Source organism: Sus scrofa, chromosome 14, assembly GCF_054392235.1.
Source record: "Sus scrofa isolate SSC_HxYL_T2T_F1_AM1 chromosome 14, Sscrofa_HxYL_maternal_Yorkshire_Landrace_v2.0, whole genome shotgun sequence".
NCBI classification, from domain to species: Eukaryota; Metazoa; Chordata; class Mammalia; order Artiodactyla; family Suidae; genus Sus; species Sus scrofa.
The window spans coordinates 13819462-13836634 of NC_139396.1; the positions used below are offsets into that span (position 1 = coordinate 13819462).

At 42.3% G+C, this 17173-nt stretch overlaps 1 pseudogene; it reads left to right on the forward strand.

Annotated features, from left to right (window-relative positions):
* The first annotated feature begins 1744 nt into the window (after positions 1 to 1744).
* The window catches only part of LOC146396326 (NUT family member 2G-like), a 77435-nt pseudogene continuing 62006 nt past the window's right edge, over positions 1745 to 17173 (forward strand).

Here is a 17173-nt window from a genome sequence, read left to right on the forward strand (position 1 = left end):
TGTCCAGTGGCCTGGCCAAAAGGACACGGCTGCCTGGACTCTGCCTTTACCAGCTACCACTGAGAATTTGACAGCAGAGCACAATGGAGCAGGCTTTCTGAGCATGAAGGCCCAGGGCTGTGGTGAGATGCCAAGGTGACCAAAGGTGGCAACAGCTCATGGCAGCATATCCGCTGAGCTGGACATCACTGAGGGAGTCTGCCAAAGGGTGGCCATGTGCCAGGCCTTATTTCCCTGAACTAACACACCTCAACAACTCAAGGTCTCCGAAGTTGCCAACATTATGCACTCAAATCATAGCTTCTAAGGGCCGGTGCCCCTCCACTTTGCCCCAGTATCTTAGAGAAGCAGATCTGCAGGCAGGAGTCTGGGGTGATGTGTGACCATGGAACTTAGCAGGACCCCATGAGGCCCTCCCCTAATAGACCCCCACCCATGTCCTCTGCCTGCCTTTTGTCTGTAGAAAACTTTAGTCACAGAGTACATTTACCTGGAGAAATGGAAAAGTGCAGGAAGAAAGGGAAATAGTCAAGCAAAGCAAAATAATATTTTAACGATTAAACAGAGTAAGAATATTTAGCTCCTCCTCAAGGACTATAGATAATATTCTGAGCCATGTCCTTGGAAATGTTTTGCAGATACTGAAACCCCACCAGGTGGAAGAAGTTACCTATATGCTGCACACAAGCACATAGACCCAAACAAGGTGGAACCAGAAGGTGGATGAGGTTGACTCCCAAGTACCTCACCACTCACCAATCAGAAGAAAGTCTACAAGCTGATCAAGCCCTGCTCTTTGAACCTCACTCACCCCTCGAGGTGGGGGCACACAGCCTTGAGGCTCTTACCCCACTGTGGCCCCCTCTGCCTGGCAAAGCAATTAAGCTGTTCTTTTCTACTTCACCCACAACTCTGTCTCTGAGATTCAATTCAGAGCATGTCCACAGAGACTGAGTTTCAGCATCAACCTGGGGAAAGTCACTCCCTGCCTCTGACTCAGGATTCTCCATTTATAAATAAGAGGGGTGGGCTTTCCCTGGTGGTCTAGTGGTTAGGACTTGGTGCTTTCACCACTACGGCCAGGGTTCAATGCCTGGTCCAGGAACTGGGAATCCCACATTAAGCCGCGGCCAGCAGCGGAAAAAATAAATTAATTGATTAAAAAACACTCTATGCAGTGGCCAAAAAATTAAATAAATAAGAGGGAGTGAGCTAATGAAGACAGCCATGGTTCTAGGACCCACACCTGAGGGCAGGGGTGAGGCCAGGGCCCCTAGAGCAGGCATCCTGCTCTAGGGCCTGGGCCCCAGGGACTCAGGGCTCCTCACTCAGCAGTCCTGGGCTTTCCTCCACCCAGCCTCAGGCCGGACCCTGCCAGTGCCCACTTGCACAGCCCCACAAGGGTCCTGGGGCAGTTTCCATCCCAGAGGCCCCTCAGTAGGGGTCCTGTGACCCACCTGTGTTAAGATGGTCTCTGGGCTGCCTGATTAGATGGACCTGACCGCAAACAAAAGAAGAGGTTCAGTGACCCTGGGCACCAAGCCCTGGTCACAGTCAAGCCCCCTCAGGCCCTGCAGGCCCACCTTCTCAGCCCCACACAGAGGCCCCCACGCACCTGTGGCTGCCCAGGCCAATGGCTGTGCTTCCGGAGTCAGAGGCCCACCCTCCACCGCTCGCACGGCTGCAGGAGCTGGGCCGGGGTCGGCCCAGGACCCTCGCAGGTTTAGGGTGGTGGTGGGCGACCATGGCGGCAGCAGCACCAGCTGCAGCCAGAGGAGGGCCCCAGGCTGGCCTCCTACTTGTCGAAGCCTCGCCTCTGAGACCATTGTCAGTGTTGTGGACCTGGGCCTGAACCTGGCCTGACTCAGCCCTGGGCCTAGACCCTGCCCCCGCCCTGGCCAAGGCTTTGACCCCGCCCCCACCACGCCTTGACCCCGCCCCAACCCAGCCTTGATCCCACGTGACCTTCCTATTAACTTTTTTTTTGTCTTTTTGCCATTTCTAGGGCCGCTCCCATGGCATATGGAGGTTCCCAGGCTAGGGGTCCAATTGGAGCTGTAGCCGCTGGCCTACACCAGAGCCACAGCAACGCGGGATCCGAGCCGCGTCTGCGACCTACACCACAGCTCACACGACACCGGGTCCTTAACCCACTGAGCAAGGCCAAGGATGGAACCCGCAACCTCATGATTCCCAGTCGGATTCATTAACCACTGAGCCACAACGGGAACTCCCCGATTAACTTTTAAAATAACTCCATTGAAAAATTATTTCTATACCATGAAGTTCACGTATCACAAGCGACATTTCAATGATTTCCAGTACATTTTTCTTCATTCATTTTTTTATGTTTGTATTTAAATCAAACTTCTATTTTGGGAGAGTTTTAGATGTATGAATAAGTTGCAAAATAATACAAAGACTTTGTGTATCCCCCTACCCAATTTCCCCTCTTGTTAAGATCTTATATTGCTATGGCACATTTGTCACAACTAGTGAGCCAATATTGATACATTAATATTAACTCAATCCATTAGCTCTCTTTTTTCAGTTTTTTTAAACTTTAAGGCATAGAGCTTAATGATTTCACTTACATACAATCATAAAATGATCATCACAGTAAGTTTAGTGAACATCTATCACTCATATAGATACAAAATTAAAGAAATAGAAAAAACAATCACTCATAAATTGTTGAGTGCCTCTTCAGGCAATCTATGAATTGGTTTTCAGAGTCAGAGCACCAAGGTTTGACTTGATGTTTCCTTTCACTTCTTTATCCATCAACCCAATTTTTTGTCCCTCAACCCACTCTGCTTCCTATCTGGCTCTTAACTTACTTCAACAGAGGCTAGACTTTCTGAACAAAATTCACAATTTATCATCTGATAAACACTTCTGTAGTAATGGTGCCATGGAACAAAGTATTTGAAATTAGGATCGTCTCAGCATATCCAATATGTTCATAGCTGTAGGTATATAATTCCTAATGAAGAAGTCCTTGTGCTCCAACCAATATCCAGCAGGACCAGCTTAATATTCCTTTGTTCTGGAGAGCCCCAGTGTATCAGAAACGTGGTTGTGCAGCCCACAAGTCCAAGACCAGAAATTATTATTGTTAAATATTTAACTTTTTCCCTGTAAATAATTTAATATTTTAAACTAATAATACCTCCTCATGGATCACAATCCAATTGTGCAAAATGGAATATGCAGTGTTGAGTCATGCGTCCTCCCACCTTTTTCCCCTGTCCACCTAGTCCTCTTTCCCATAGGGAACTAGTGTTTATTTAAATCCTTCCATAGATGTGTTATGTAAAGAATTTAGAATGCAATATATTTGCATTTTTTAAAATGCAGGGTTTTCTCTGATTAAAACTTAATATATTTTCAATACATTTGCGGATGTTTACAATGACTCTCTTCTTACATTAACGAGATTCCTTTCTAGACGGGAGTAGAATTCCAGAACAAGAATTTCTACACCCCTTAAAATCAAAAGTTTTGGAAAGAATAAGATGGTCAGGTGTATTTAATTAAAATAGTAAGTACCCAAATGAATTAGAACTTCAGGTAAACAATATGTTGTGTTTTAGTATAATCATTTCCCATTCAATATTTTGGACATAGTTTTACTGAACATTTTTTCATTTTTATCTGAAATTTATTATTAAACTTAGATCTCGTATTTTATCTGGCAACTCTTTGAAAAAAAGTATAGCACAGTAAACTAAATTGTTAATTACTCATTGTAAGAATCCTTAACTGGATTAAAGATTCTTGAATGTGCCACTTGGCTCCAATAGAAGACACCCTAGTTGCCTACACACACACACACACACACACACACACACACACACACACCCCTTCAGCCTCTTTTGATGATATGGGATTTGGAAGAGCTATCATTCAGCACTGGGTTTATGTGTCAAAATGAAAGAGTATTTGTGTTTCATAGAAGAAGATTGCTAGGAAATTGGTCAAGGGAGATGAGAGGTGAAGACTTCAGAGGATTGCAAGCAAATCTCTTGAATTTCAAGCTTTACTGTCTGCTAAATGCTTCTTGCTCCCTGCAAAAAAAAAAAAAAAGTTGCATGAAAAATGGTGGCTATTGAAGAAGAAAGGCATTGAATTTTGAAGCCAGGCCCAGGTTCTTTCCTCTTCTTTCTAACAGTTGTGTAGGAAAGGCATTTCTAAACTCCTGACCAATTTACTTGTGATTTCTAAGGGTTTTTTTTTTCTAAATTTGAAAATGGTATATATTTGGTACTTTCAGAGAGTGTTTTCTTGGCCACTTGAAGGGAGTGACTTACACAGTGTTTATCCATTTTAATATTTCCAAGGCATTTAGTGGTCTGCAGTATGGAACTGTCTTCTTACAGGTACTTCCTCTCTCTCTCTCTCTCTCTCTCTCTCTCTCTCTCTCTCTCTCTCTCTCTTCTTTTAGGGCTGCAACCTAAGCATATGGAAGTTCCCAGGCTAAGGGTTGAATCATTGGAGCTGCAGATGCTGGCCCATGCCACAGGCACAGCAAAGCAATGCTGGATCTAAGCCACATCTGTGATCTACACCATAGCTTGGGGCAACACTGGATCCTTAACCCACTGAGAGAGGCCAGGGATTGAACCCAAGTCTTCGTGGATACTAGTCAGGTTCGTAACTTCTGAGCCACAATGAGAACTGCAACACTTCTCTCTTTCATTCTCTTTGGTAACTATTCTGTGTACTCTACCTTGACCTTAGCTGAGAAGATGAGGTAAGAGCAATTCAAGGCAAATCATGGTGAACTTTAAAAAAAAACAAACTAAGTGTTGAGAAAATACACAGTTTGGAGACATTTCTCATGGCTTGAGCATTTATCATGGAAAACTTTAAATTATTAACCAATAGCTTCATATTAGGGGAATAGTGTGGCAAAATAATGTACCCTGGCACTCCAGAAAGGCAGGTTTCCTTGTTGCTTCCTCCTCTTGTCTAGTCAGTCAGTAGTTAATAAAAGATTCTCACTCATGGCTATGACACAGAATTTCAATGAGTCTTCTCTGGACTACTGACATAAAAACCTGCAAAAACTTGTGAAAAATTATCCAGTTCCAATTCTATAATCACTTTTGTACTATATCAAAATCCTAGACCACAGATATAATCAAATTAGTCCAAATGTAACTTGGGGAGACAGACAACAGAAGGGCATAGATAAAACTCCTTTGGATAATGATCTCTGACTATTCCTGCAAGAATCTGGGGGTGTGGTATTGACTGCTGAGAAAAAAAAAATCTCTGTATATGGATCACAGACCTCCGAAAACACATGATATCCTACACAAGCATGGAATATTAGCGGTATGGTGAGATACCATGTTTGTGTCTTGTAGAATGTTCAGTCTCTGAGCTTAGAGGCTTTGGTAGTGTTAGATGTGAGGGATCTTCAGAGGTATTCTGTGGAGTAGAAACGGTACTAATCTTGCACTGACCAGTAAAAGAATCTGATGATTGAAATTTCTTTGGAAAGTATAACAAACTCAAGTCAGTAAATTGATTCCACTACTATTTTTTCTCCAACTGAAATTGTGTAATATATTGCTGAAAAGTAGGAGGAGAGAATAAAATTTGGGAACGCTATGTCAACTGGAATTGACCCAAACTGTCAAAACTTGCTCAAAGTTACAACAAAAACCCTGCAGAGGCAACATATATGAATCCACATCTATTGAAGAACCCCCACGTATTAAAAAAAAATTCACTAAGTAAAAACATTATAGCAGAATCAATTCATTTGGAAAAACTCTAGGAATGGAGGAGCCAAGAGACAGTAGCTCTTAGAGTGTTTCTCAGGTCTAAAATTCTTCACTAGAATTGTTCTTTAATGGAACTATCAGGCTTGCTAGGAAAAAGCATCTACTATTTCTGGGGAGAAAAAAACTAAGGAAACCCAAGAAACTGCAGCCCAAAAGGGCGTGAAAGCACTTGCCCCAGTTTGAAGATACTGTGCTTAGGCTGGTGCTCTCCAAAACTCTTTCACAAGGGTCATATCTAAATGAATGGATTTCACGTTTGCAATTTTAAAATCCCAGGGGCTCATCTCACAACCCCTAGTTTTAAGAAGAGAGGACCACAAAAGTGCTGAGAAGACCTTGCCATAAAATCTTCCCAGGGGATCCCAATCCTCCGTTGCTTTCCTCTTTCATAGCAACCTCCAAGGACAGCTCCGCAAGGCCCCACCCCTGCATGCATGTGCACACCCACTAGGGGCGGGGATCCCCGGCATGCGCTCCACTGTCCTCCAGCTGCTCAGAGCATCTGTTGAGGCCTGACCGCTTGGGAAGCCAGTAACACACGTGCCAGCGTGGAGGGTGGGGTTCCAAAGGTCATCCCGGCTGGGGGCGGGGCCAATCATGGCAGCTTTTAGAATCAATTATTTGAAAGCAGGAGTAAGGAAAACGGACTTTTCACCTCTTGGGTGTCCTGCTGTGCACTCTTAGTCACTCTGTGGGTTATTTGTGGCCTTGTCCCAGTGAGTTCACCACCGCCCTGTGCCCCTCCCCCACCGCCACCAACTGGAGCTCGGTGTCCTTGCAGTGTTTACACCAGGGTTTTTGGCACCACTGTGGAGCAGGTTGCATGAAGGCTTCAGTGATTTCCGGCCCTACCATGAGGCAGGTGAATAAAATGTGTGAACAATTAAACGGGTGCCAGTCTAGTGTTTGCATTCTAAAGCGTATGAAAGCTAGAAGGAAGGTTTTCCAGTTTGAGAATGCTCATCCAGTTCACAAGAAATAGCTCAGGACACTGGAAATTGAGTGGAAAATGAATAAAGATCTATTGTACATCCTCATAGTTTCACCAGTGTCTTCCATTTTAACATAAAAATGTCAATCAACACATGTTCAAACTGCATATTATTGTCAGTGATGGGGGCAACTTTGCTGAATCTAACAATAAGCATTGATTTGTAGTCTAATACTCTCAGGAAATGACAGAATTGGAGTTTCCTTCTGGCTCAGCTTGTTAAGGGTCCATGATTGTCACTACTGTAGCTTTGGTTACAATTGTGACAGGCTGTTCATTCTCTGGCCATAGACATACTTTGGACTGGCCATGCCACCAAAAAACAAAAACAAAAACAGATATCCTAGCATAGATTGGCAAGTGATGCAAGAGTTCAATAACAATCAAGAAATGCATTAGGTAAGAATCAACTGGGTAGGAGACAGAAATAAGATGGCTGAATAGAAGGACTGGAGATCAATTTCTCTCCTAAAAACAACAAAATTTACAACCAAATGCTGAGCAATTTTCAACCAAATGGACCAGAAACTTTCAAAAAGATATCCTATTCCAGAAGACAAAGAGGAGGACACATCAAGAGGTGGTGGGTTGATTACAGGATATATGCAACCCCATACCTCCCGGTGGGAAGATCCACAGACAGGAAAGTAACTGGTTCACAGAGACTCACCTACAAGAGTAAGAGTTCTGAGCCCCACATCAAACTCCCATGCCTTGGGATCTGGCACTGGGAGAAAGAGCCCCTGGCGCATCTGGCAATGAAGGCCAGGGGGCTTGTGCACGGGAGCTCCATGGGACTGGGGGAAATGGAGACCCCATTCTTAAAAGGCACACCCAGACTTTCTCATGCACTGGGTCCCAGGGCAAAGCAAAGTCTCTATAGTAATGTGGGTCAAACATGACTGCAGTTCTTGGAGGACCTCCTGGGAAAACAGGGTTGAATGTGGCTCATTGTAGGGGAAGGACATTGGAAGCAAAGCTCTCAGGAATGTTCATCAGCAGCTGCCTTTCTCTGCAAGTGGCCATTTTGAGAAAATCTTGCCTCACACATCAGTGCTGAGAATCCCCAGGCCAAACAACATAGTTTTGGAAGTCCTAGCCACAGCAATCAGTGAAAAAAATAAAAATAAAAGGAATCCAAATTGGAAAGGAAGAAGTAAAACTATCGCTATTTTGCAGATGACATGATACTATACCTAGAGAATCCTAAAGACTCTACCAGAAAACTGTTGGAGCTCATCCATGAATTTGGCAAAGTCGCAGCATACAAAATTAATACACAGAAATCAACGGCATTGCTATACACTAACAATGAAAGAGCAGAAAGAGAAATTAGGGAAACAATCCCATTTACCATCACAGCCAAAAGAATAAAATACCTAGGCGTAAACCTACCTAAAGAGACAAAAGACCTGTCCTCTGAAAACTATAAGACACTGATGAAAGAAATCAAAGATGACACAAATAGATGGAAAGACGTACCATGTTCTTGGATTGGAAGAGTCAATATTATCAAAATGAGGGCATTCCCGACATAGCTCAGTGGTTAATGAATCCAACTAGGAACCATGAGGTTGCAGGTTTGCTCCCTGGCCTTGCTCAGTGGGTTAAAGATCCGGCATTGCTGTAAGCTGTGGCATAGGTCCCAGATGCTTGGATTCCATGTTGCTGTGGCTCTAGCATAGGCCAGCAGCTGTAGCTCTGATTAGACCCCTAGTGCGGAAACCTCCATATGCTGTGGGTGCAGTCCTAGAAAATATTTTTTAAAAATTATCAAAATGACTATACTACCCAAAGCAATCTACAGATTCAATGCAATCCCTATCAAATTACCAAGGACATTTTTCACAGAACTCAAACAAAATATTTTAAAGTTTGTTTGGAAGCACGAAAGACCCAGAATAGCCAAAGATATCCTGAAAAAGAAAAATGGAGCTGGAGGAATCAGGCTCCCGGACCTCAGACTCTACTACAAAGCAACAATCATCAAAACCATATGGTACTGGCACAATGACAGAAATAGATCAGTGGAACAAGGATACAAAGCCCAGAATTCAACCCATGCACCTACAGCCAACTAATCAATGACAAAGGAGGCAAGAATACCCAATGGAGAAAAGACAGCCTGTTCCATAAGTGGTGCTGGGAAAACTGGACAGCCACATGGAAAAGAATGAAATTAGAACACTCCCTAACACCGTACACAAAAATAAACTCCCAATGGATTCAAGACCTAGAGGGAAGACCAGACACCATAAAACTAGGCCAAAGACTCTCTGACATAAACAAGAGCAACATCTTCTCAGATCCACCTCTTAGAGCAATGACAGTAAAAACAAAAGGAAACAAATGGGACTAAATGAAATTTAGAATTTTCTGCACAGCGAAGGAAACCCTAAACAAAACTTAAAGACAACACACACAATGGGAGAAAATCTTGGGAAGTGACTCGACTGACAAGGGATTAATCTCCAAAATGTATAAACACCTTCTTCAGCTCCATACCAAAACAAACAAACAAACAAACAAACAACCCCATCAAAAAATGGGCAGAAGATCTAAACAGACAGTTCTCCAAAGAAGACATACAGATGGCCATGGTATTTTGTTCCTTTTAATGGCTGAGTAATATTCCATTGTGTATATGTAGCACATCTTTCTTGATCCACTCCTCTATCGATGGATATTTAGGTTTTTTCCATGTCTTGGCTATCGAAAAGAGTGCTGCGATGAACATTGGCGTACATGTGTCTTTGCGAGTCATGGTTTTCTCTGGATAGATGCCCAGGAGTGGGATTGCCAGACCAAATGGTAGTTCTATTTTTAATTTTCTGAGGAATCTCCAACCTGTTTTCCACAGTGGTTGCACCAATTTACAATCCCACCAACAGTGTACTAGGGTTCCTTTTTCTCCACACCCTCTCCAGCACTTATTGTTTGTAGACTTTTTGATGATGGCCATTCTGGCTGGTGTAAGGTGATACCTCATAGAGGTTTTGACTTGCATTTCTCTAATGATGAGTGATGTTGAACATCTTTTCATCACTGTGCCACAATGGGATCTCTGGGAATTGTGTATTATTGCATGTGTTTCTTATGGTGGTTTTTCAGGAATTTTGTGGTTTGGGGTGTGTGAGGGTAGGTCTATGACTATTTTATGGGACTGGTGATATGCTGTATATGTGCAGATGAATGGATTGTGTGGGTTGTGTGGTGTGAGGTTATTATGAATTTGTATTTTGGAAGATGACTGGAGTTATTTCATTGTAATTATTTAGGAATGTGGGATTATGTATATATAGGCAACGTGAAGCTTTATGTGCATTTGAGGGTACACGGTGGTATGTTTCCATATACGTAGTGTGCTGGGTAATTGTGGGTATATTTGGGGCTTGTGGTGAGAAACATGTTTGTTGAGTTTCTGTGTGTATTCAAGGAGCATAGCAGATTGGATGAATATTTTCTATGGTATCTATTTGCATTTTTCATTAGGAGGTTATTTTTGTACCTGTAAATTTTTTTTTGCATTAATGTAGTAATGGAGTTATGTGTACGCAGAAGAGTGGCAGAATTGTAGTTGTACTGGAGGTATGTGGTATGGTTCTATGTGAATATTTAGGGGTGTGGAGGTTTGAGATGTGTACTTTGGGACTTTCAAGGGGTTTTATGTGTATTCATAATGATATGTTGGAGAAATGTCCTTGTGTCCAGGTGTATGTACTGGTTTATGTGTATATCTGTCAGTGCATGTATGAACTCATGGGGTTTGGGGTTGTTGGAAATGTTCACAGTGGTTTCCCAGGATGCTGGGATTTTCATGTTTGGAAATATTTGGGGATTGTAGTGGTAATGTTTTATTCTGGAAATGCAAGGATGATGAATAGTGTTTGGGGGTCTGTATATATTTAAAGATTAGGAATATTCATGTGTGTGTGTGTATGGCCATGAGAGAGTAGTGGTCATGAAAGTATAGTAGCTACAGTTAAAGGATGTTGCTTTTTCCCCACTTAGTGCAATGATTATTGGACTTTTAGCTTTCATTCTATTAGTGTGGTGTATTGTATCTATTTATTTTCATATATTGAACCACCTTGCATCCCAGGGGTAAATCCCGTGTGATCATGGTGTATGATCCTTTTTTTTTTTAGGCTTTTTTGGCCACACCCATGATATATGGAGATTCCCAGGCTAATTAGAGCTAGAGCTAACAGCCACAGCCACAGCAATGCCAGATCCAAGCCATGTCTGTGACCTACACCACAGCTCATGACAATGCTGGATCCTTAACCCACTAAGCGAGGCCAGGGATCAAACTTGCAACCTCATGGCTCCCAGTCGGATTTGTTTACACTGAGCCATGATGGGAACTCCCGGTGTATGTTCCTTTTAATATGCTGTTGAATTTTTTTTCTATTGTTGTTCTGGTCTCTACTTTACCTAATTCTGCTCTGATTTTTGTTAGTACCTTCCCTCTGCTAACTTTGGATGTAGTTTGATCTTTTTTTAAAAAAATATTTTTCAGAGTTCCTATTGTGGCTCAGCAGTAATGAACCTGAGTAGTATCCATAAGGACGCCAGTTCAATCCCTGGCCTTGCTCAGTGGGTTAAGTATCTGGTGTTGCCATGATCTGAGGTGTAGGTCACAGATGCAGCTCAGATCCTGCATTGCTGTGGCTGTGCTGTAAATTGCCGGCCTACACCACAGCCACAGCTACGCCAGATCTGAGCCTCCTCTGTGACCTACACCACAGGTCATGGCAATGCCAGATCCTTAACCCACTGATCCAGGCCAGGGATTGAACCCACATCCTCATGGGTACTAGTCAGGTTCTTTAACCACTGAGCACAATGGGAACGCCTAGTTTTTTTTTTTTTTTCTTGTTTCACATTACTTCCTAATGTTGCATGAATTCTTTATGTATTTGGAATATTAATCCCTTTTCTGATGTGGTTTGCAAATATTCTCCCATTCATTAGATTGCCTTTTCATTTTGTTGATGGTTTCCTCTGCTGTGCAAAAGCTTATAAGTTTGTTTTGGTGTGTTTTAACTAGCACCAGCCCCATCCTCCACTCTCCAGATCCATGGTAGCTTTGAAAACTAACAGCTCCCAATCACAGTGAAAACTAGCAGGCTGCCAGCTCCAGGAGGGGGCAGAACGAGGGTTAGAGTTTTTCCTAAGCTCCATTGCCAGAGAATTACCATTACTTGATCTGACTGATGATTCCTTGGAACCCCTACTTTAAGGGGTATATGACCTTAGCGAGAGTTCAACCACTGTCAAAAGGCTTCTTTGAGAGCACTTGTCTCAAAAATTACAGGCAATTGTTTAAATTTACAGCTGCCTGAGGCAGGGAATACTAGTGGGAACAGACAATAGACCAGCCAAATAATATAAAAGAAAAAACTGGGGAATAAAATATTCACAGGGGCTTTGAAAAGTTCTTAGGAAGCTAAAAGTCCACCAATGCCTAAAAATGAAAAAAGGAAAATCAAAATCTCTCGCAGTTTTCTCACATTGATTCTGTGTTTGGGCACTCCTTTATTGCCTAGCCAGGCAAGTTACAACTCTGCCTTCACCTTCACTACCTGTTTGTGCTGACCTTAGAGATCAGCCAGAAAGGAAGGCTCAGACTCTTCTCAGGTCTTTTCTGAGCATGTGTCATGCCTAGGTTATATGCATGTCTATACACATAAATATACCACCATACACAAGTACATTTGAATGCCCTAATTTTTCAGAGAAACACTTTCCCTAAGCTTTTGGCAGGTTTATTATTATCTCTCAACCATATCTTTTGCCCTAAGCTACAGTAGTTTGTTCATTTGTTGTACAATTTTTTGAGGAATGCTACCTGTGTAGGCAATTTTCTGGCCTGAGCAAATTCCAAATTATGTTAAACAGACAAGCACCTTCTATCAATCTTCCAGGTAATACCTAAGATGGATCAAAGCAGACAAATATGAGTCACTGTAAATTAGGTCTTCTCTACTCCCTTTAGCCAGGGACAAGGGTTGAAGGCTACTTTCTTCAAGACTGTTACCAAGGCTAAGGAATGGTGCAGGTCATTGGTACACGTCAGTACAAGTAAAAACGTTGCAATGCTTTCCTACCAATTTAAAGTTGGCTTTTTTTGATTCATTGTTCTCTTTGTTGCTGTAAACCTCCGTTTTCAACAATTCTGACTAAGGTGATTCTTATTTTTTTTGCTTGATTTTTTTCAGTGTTTCTATGGAGGGATAGGCCCCTGGAACTATCTAATCTGACATTTTTTATGGATGTCACCCCTTTAGTAAGGCAGGTCTATAACGAATGAATTATTTGTTTTTGTTTAGCTCAAAATAAGTTCATTTCCCCTTTGTCTTTGAAGGATAGTTTTATTGGATATAGAATACTTCATTTGACTTTTATTTTTCTCTCAGAACTTTGAATATATCCTCCTACCGAAACAGGAGGGGAGGGGAAGGCATGACCATTAAAAGAATGACAGCCATTGAGAAGAACAGTGGTTAGAACATTGACAAAAAGTGGTTAGAGCCTATTAGGCCTAAGATGGTAGAAGATTCAACTTCCAGTAGATCTTGAAACTCATTACATGCTCATTGTAACACATTAGCATGCTGAATGACATACTTACAGGTGCCATGGCAGTTCCAAGGCTGACCATAAGAGGCCAAAAAACTGGGCAGTGGCCCAATTCCTGGAAATGCCTACCCCTTCCCCAAAATATTTGGAATAATCCTCCCACTTGTTAGCCCATAAAATTATCCAGACCATAAAAACTAACAACCCCACATGTCAAGCCAGCTCTCCCTTTCTGAGAAAGTCCTCATTCTGTCTATGGAATATGTATCTTTCTAAATAAGTTCACTTTCTCTTTACTATGGCTTGCTCTTTTCTCTCCTGCACAAAGCCACGAGCCCTCACTTGGAAGCCTCTCCCAGAAATTTACCCAAGACCCAAGACATGACCATCCATTAACATGCCATTTTCTTGCAACACTACTGCCTCCATGGTTTCTGATGAGAAATCAGCTCAATATTATTTAGACAAAAAGACTGATCTTCATCAAAATTAAAAACATTTGTGCAGCAAATGGCATAACCAAGAAAGTAAAAAGATAACCTACAGAATAGAAGAAAATATTTGCAAACAACATCCCTGAGAAGTGTTTGATATAGAGAATGTAGAAATAACTTGTATAATTCAACAACAAAAAGCAACTCTTATTTAAAAAATTGGCAAAAGACTTGAATAGACATTTCCTTAACATGATTACTGTTCAACACCTGTAGTCATGAGGAAGATGAAATGTGGTGAGTTTTTCTATTGCAGGAGAATGCAAACTGGTGATCTGTATCAGAGTCCTATGAACTGTTAACATTACATCACTTGCAATTTTCTGAAACCTTATCTTTTCTGCTGAGTTCCTTAAATTAATGTCAGGGTTTCAGAAATGTAGCATCTACCAATCCTCGTGATTATTACAAGTATGAAAGTAGAATTAAATAAATTATATTATATACTAGAATGTCAAAGCTCTGTGTTTATGGGGAAATCTGATTTCTTAAAGATTGACTTGAAGAAATATATCTATGAGCATTCTTTTAAGCTGTTAATGTGCAAAGATCATTTGGTAGCACATCATCATCCCTAAAACAACCTGACGCCTCATAACACACCATCACTTTATTTTTATTTTTTAATTTATTTATTATTACTTTTTTTTCTTTTTAGGACCCAACCTGTGGCATATGGAATTTTCCAGGCTAGGGGTCGAATCAGAGCTGCAGCAGCCAGCCTACACCACAGCTACAGCAATGCCACATCAGAGCCACACCTGTAACCTATGCCACAGCTTGAGGTAATGCTGGATCCTTAACCCACTGAGTGAGGCCAGGGACTCATGGACACTATGTTGGGTTCTTAACACACGGAGGCACAAGAGGAGCTCCCACTTTTACTTTAAAATGAAGTAAAATACTAATAATGGCTTGGAGTTCTTTGATATAAAACAAGAGAATCAACACAAACTTAGGTCACTGCTGAAAGTTGAAACCCATGGGTGCACACACTTGTATATCAATATAAAATATTTTTCATAATAGAAGAAATTTTTTCAGAATAGAAGGTAAGTTGGTGAAAATACATCTGCTGGAGAAACATCGATATTGACTATTTCCACAGAAATGTTATCAAAGCAAGGCTTCTTTGACACAGAGTTAACTTTTTGTTCCGGGAAGAAAGAATATCACAAAGATTACAAACCTATATGATACTCTATGAATTATTAATAGTTCATGACTAAATAAATATTCATGATAAATTTCAGGAAGATAGCATTAATAATAACAGACAATCAGCATCTAGTATGGTGTTCATCATAAGATACAGTTCCTTGCAAAAACTCTGTTGAAGTTTATTAGCCATTATTGTCAATCAGCCACAATGTGTGAACTTTGGCATTTATGAAAATATCCACAGGGTACCTATGTCTTCAGTCATTAAAATTCAGGTTATGTCCTAAGTGGGGGTGGCTGCCAGCATGTCCTGAGAGCAGAACTTCATTCCATGGAGCTAATGTGAGGCTTATCAAATTGGCTTCCATAAACCCAGTGCACCTGCATCAGCCCTGAAATGCTGCCACCTTCCCTGGCACTCTCAGGTCAAGAAGAATAAAATCCTTGAGCTCAAATGGACTTCAGAGCTTATCTGACTCACCACCTCATTCAGGACACTAAATTGAAGGAGGCCAATATATTTTAGCAAGTAGAAATTCATCTCTTCCAATTTCCCCATGAGGCTAGCCATTGTAATTTTAAAAGTTGAAAAATGTACTAATTTATTTATGGTATCATGTTACGTCAAAAGGAACCTGTCCTGGAGTTCCTGTCATGGCTCAGTAGTTAGTGAACCCGACTAGCATCCATGAGGATGTGGGTTCGATCCCTCGCCTCACTCAGTGGGCTAAAGGATCCAGCATTGCCATGAGAGTGGTGTAGGTTGCAGACACATCTCAGATCCTGCATTGCTGTGGCTCTGTCATAGGCCAGTGTCTACAGTTCCAGTTGGACCCCTAGCCTGGGAACCTCCATATGCCATGGGTGAGACAACAACAAAAAAAAAGACCTTTGTGTTCTTTTCTCCATAAGGTTTGTTAAAGAGTACTCTTGAATATTAATTTTTGCTGTTACTGTTAATGGGATACTTTTCCTATATTTTCTAATTGTTAGCACATCTAAAACATGTAGATACCTACTCACCAATCATTGAGAACTTTAATAATTCTATGGATTTTATAGGTTTCTAAAGAAGATACTACTATTTAGAAATTATGAGAGACGAGAAAAGATGGTGGAAGAGTAGGGGGACATGCTCACCCTCTCCCTCAAACACAACCACAACAAAAAAACACATCTACAGGATAAACTACTCATACAGAACAGTAACCAATCACTGGCAGATGAACCTAAACTCCAATAATGGCAAGAATTTTGTGACATTACTAGGTAAAACAAGAGAAAAGAGGAGAGTGAGAGAAGGTGAATCCGAGCTGGACGGGCACTTCCGAAAGGGAACTGCAGAGGAGCAAGGGATCCTGCACCCTGGAAAGTCACCTTCTCGACGGAAAGATCTGGTTTGGTTAAACCAGAGGAATCTCCAGATGCAGAGAAGAGTGTAGCAGTAAGTTGGAGTTCTGAAAAGCAGACCGAGAACTGAACAGATCATCTGAACTATGGACACAGTCACCAAAAATTGAGACACCTGAGTGGGGGCTGGGCACTTAGACCTCAGTTCTGGAGGTTAGTCCCCGGGAAAGGGCTGGGGGGGGCAGGGTGGAGTGGAGACTGCTTGGGAGGTCTAGAAACTGGTCTGTCAAGTTTGACGGGGCAGAGACTGCCTGGGAGACTAGAAAGCAGAGCATTGCAGGGGGAGGGAGCAATACTCTAAGGGTGGGGAAGTGGAAAGCCACATCAGAGGGAACCTGGAAGAAGAGCCAGGTCTGCGCCCGTGTTGGAGAGGGGAGAGAAGAAGAGGTGGGTCCCCACAGAATACTCCCCACACCACAGCAAGCTTACTGGCCGCTAGCTATCAGAAAGCTGTGCTTCCCAGTGTATCCCCTCCCCCCGCCCCTGCCACCCCCTATGCACATGTGGGACCTGGGGCTGCCTGCCATCTGGGAGGGCTGGCCTCAACAATTGCCAGAAGCCTACCACCTCAGGGGCTGTCCCTGCCCTGGCCTGCTTGCCCTCTGGAGGGGCTACACCCCCGTGGAGCAGCACCAAACACCACCAGCCCCTGAGAAAAGGCCTTCAGCCCAGAAAAGCTAGAACAAGCTTGGTCAGGCTGTGAAAAGATCTGCCTAATTCTTGGACAGTCCTTC